Genomic DNA, 3311 nt, shown 5'->3' with positions numbered 1-3311 from the left:
TTTGTGACGTGAAACATCCTATATATAAAACTTTATTTTATTTTCTCTTTTAGGTTAAAAATTCCTTAATTTTTTTATTCCTGGTACAGCTACCACAATTTACAGGACAATGAGATGTCATGAAAAGATGTAACAAAAAGAAAAAGGAAAAGCTACATCAGGAACACACATCTAATTGACACCACACTGCACTAATTCATAGTTGCACTTTTTGCAGAATGAGGCTAGGACAGTCCTGGACAAGAAGGGATTCCTGTTTAAGGTACAGTCACTTCTCTGAGTATGTGGATCATTGTTCCTCCTGTGGCAGATTTCTACAGTTCCTCTAATGCACTGGGGACGACAATCTCCAAGTTACCAGCAGCTTTCCTGACAACTCTTAACTCTCTCTCCTGCTGAGAACTGTAACACTTTTCTTCTGACGCAACTGCCCCCCTTCACAAGTCCATAATTGGATTGCTGTTGTCTACTATAATTCCCCAAAGCATTATAGTTCCCACCACCACCGTAGTTACCTCCAAATTCTCCTCCTTCATTGCCATCGCTATATCCTCTGCCCACCGCCACCATATCTGCCACCTTGGTTTCCATATCCTGGTCCACCCCCATCATAGCCTTCTCTACTACTGTAACCAAGACCACTGCCATAGTTGCCACCACCTCCGTAACTACCTCTCCTGCCACCACCTCCACCACCATAGTCTCCTCTTCCACCAAAGTCACCACCACCTCCAAAGTGGGTCTCCATGACCCCTAAAGTTGCCAGATCCACGTCCTTGACCTCTCTGCAATTCGGCTGACTACATTTCTTATTTAGAAAGGGCCTTTTTTACTTCACAATGATGCTCATTAATAGGGTGGTATTTCTAAATGACAATTTTATCCATGGTATCATGATCATCAAATATTGCAACAGCAAATCCTCTCTTTTTTCCACTCTGCCTGGCTTCTGTAACTTCTACAGTTTCACTACTTGCTATATGTTTTCAAAGTAGTCTCTCAAAATATATTGTTCTGTATCTTCTTTAATCCCACCAACGAAAATTTTCTTCACTGTTAGATGGATACCAGGTTTTACAGAGTCCTCTCTAGAAACAGTTATCTTCGGTTCCACTACATGTCCAACAACCTTGTGTGGCCCAGCACACATTGCTGCGTCCACCTCCTCCACACAAGAGTAAGTCACAAAACCAAAATCCCTAGGGTGTCTGGGTTGTTCAGTTGGGTAAGCATCTGACTCCTGATTTTGGCTCAGGTCATGAGGTCGAGCGCCTCATTAGGCTCTGCACTGGCAGCACAGAGCCTGCTCGGAATTCTCTCCCTCTCTCTCACAAAATAAATAAACATTTTTTTTAAAAATGGAGTATTCTCCTCTTTATAAAAAATAAGAAACAAAAAAAGCAAAAAGAAAAAAAAAGCCTGGAACACTTTTGGGAGGTGGGGGGTCTCATCACCACACAATCTCTAAGTGTGCCCCATTTTCAAAATATTCTCTCCAGCTATCATGTGTAGCTCAAGTCACCAACAAAGAGTTTTTCAACTGCTCCCGTTTCTTTGGATCATGGCCCTCCCTTCCCCACCTACAGCAGTGATGCCCAAAGTTGGGCTGGGGTGACCTTACCTCCATTTTGAGATCACCTATATATAAAGTTTTAAATAACTCTACAACATCTAAGATAGAACTTACTCAGTTGACTTTATAGAAAAGAACCCATGTTCATGAGGCGCCTGGGTGGCGCAGTCGGTTAAGCGTCGGACTTCAGCCAGGTCACGATCTCGCGGTCCGTGAGTTCGAGCCCCGCGTCAGGCTCTGGGCTGATGGCTCGGAGCCTGGAGCCTGTTTCCGATTCTGTGTCTCCCTCTCTCTCTGCCCCTCCCCCGTTCATGCTCTGTCTCTCTCTGTCCCAAAAATAAATAAACGTTGGAAAAAAAAAAAAAAAGAGCCCATGTTCAAAACTAGCAGAATCCTAGATGTGGTCTAAGGACATATATAACACTAAAGTGAAAGGGACAATAATCTTTCCCATGAAACCTTTCCATAAAAATGGTGTGAGGATGGTCCAGATTCCTTCAACGCCCTTGTTTTCAACAGCAATCATCACATAAATGCTCCATCTAATCTGACAGTATAGTAGGTGTCCTCCACCCCTGTGCCACACCCACCCCCACTTTAACCCTATCCCTCTTCCTTACTTCTTATCTCTTCCCTGGAGTTGCCATCAGTAGACCACTACTACCCACCTTTGGCATCAGCCCTTTCCTTTATGGAATACTCTTAACTAATCTTCCTTCAAATAACAGCTCATTCACTACTTCCCTAACCACCCAAGTCAAATATCATGTTATAAAACCTCAAAAGGCCATAGATCTCTGCATCCACAACTTGTAAAAGGCATCAAGCAGTGTGATTTTACATTTATTCAATAACCATCTGCCTATCCTTTTAGATTATAACTGCCAAGGGGAAGACAGACTGGTTCTGGTTTTGCTTATGTGTATCTTCAGCACTGGGCTCAAATCTTAGTTCACAGCGGATGATCAGTAAATGTTTGTTGAATTAAAGACTGGATGAGTAAAAGAAAAAAGAAATAAATATAATTTTTGGAGAGAGAAAGCAGATAGATTAGTGGCAATAGTTTTAGTACAATAAATGGACTGAACCCTGTCTGTGTGTGTATGTATGTGCACATATACACCTGTATGTCTGCATATGTTCATGAATTAAAAGGAGGTGGCAGAATGAGAATGTAGATAAGCAATAAGAAATAGGCTGAATCTCAGTGCATCAGCCAGTATCTGGAGTGGAGAGATCAGTAGAATCTCTGAATTAGATGCTCTTAGGTTCTTGGTCTCCTCCATGGCACAATCAGTGAGGCTACTGTCCTTCCTCCATCCCTGGAGAAAGTGGAGGTTTTATTCTCTGAAGAGTTGAACCAAAGTCCAAATTTAGAGACATGAGGCAGTATTGGTAGTGACAATTAGGATGGATGTAACATGAAATGAAGAGAGAGAGATAAAATGAATATCTGTAACACTGCCAGCACCTCTTGTAGAGTATATGCTATTAGGATTTTGCCACTTGGGTTGGAAATTAGAATATTCCTGTGTTCAGTCCTCGGAGAAGAAATTAGGTGGGATTGTATGTGTAGGAGATTGAATGGGCAAAGGACTATAGAGACTAGAGGGGAGAAAGGAAGAGGAAGCAAGGGAGACTTTAGGCCACCTGTAGGTGAGGGAGAGAGAAGGGGATGGAGAGGGGGAGGAGGAGGAGGAGGAAGAGAACAAGGAGGAGAAGGAGAAAGAACAGGAAG

The 3311-nt window shown here is 42.7% G+C and overlaps 1 pseudogene; it reads right to left on the bottom strand.

Annotated features, from left to right (window-relative positions):
- Positions 1-354: 354 nt before the first annotated feature.
- LOC122474396 lies at positions 355-1627 on the bottom strand (annotated as a pseudogene).
- Positions 1628-3311: the final 1684 nt, after the last annotated feature.

The sequence above is a fragment of the Prionailurus bengalensis genome, chromosome D4 (assembly GCF_016509475.1).
Source record: "Prionailurus bengalensis isolate Pbe53 chromosome D4, Fcat_Pben_1.1_paternal_pri, whole genome shotgun sequence".
NCBI lineage: Eukaryota > Metazoa > Chordata > Mammalia > Carnivora > Felidae > Prionailurus > Prionailurus bengalensis.
This window is presented reverse-complemented; position numbering and strand designations above follow the sequence as displayed.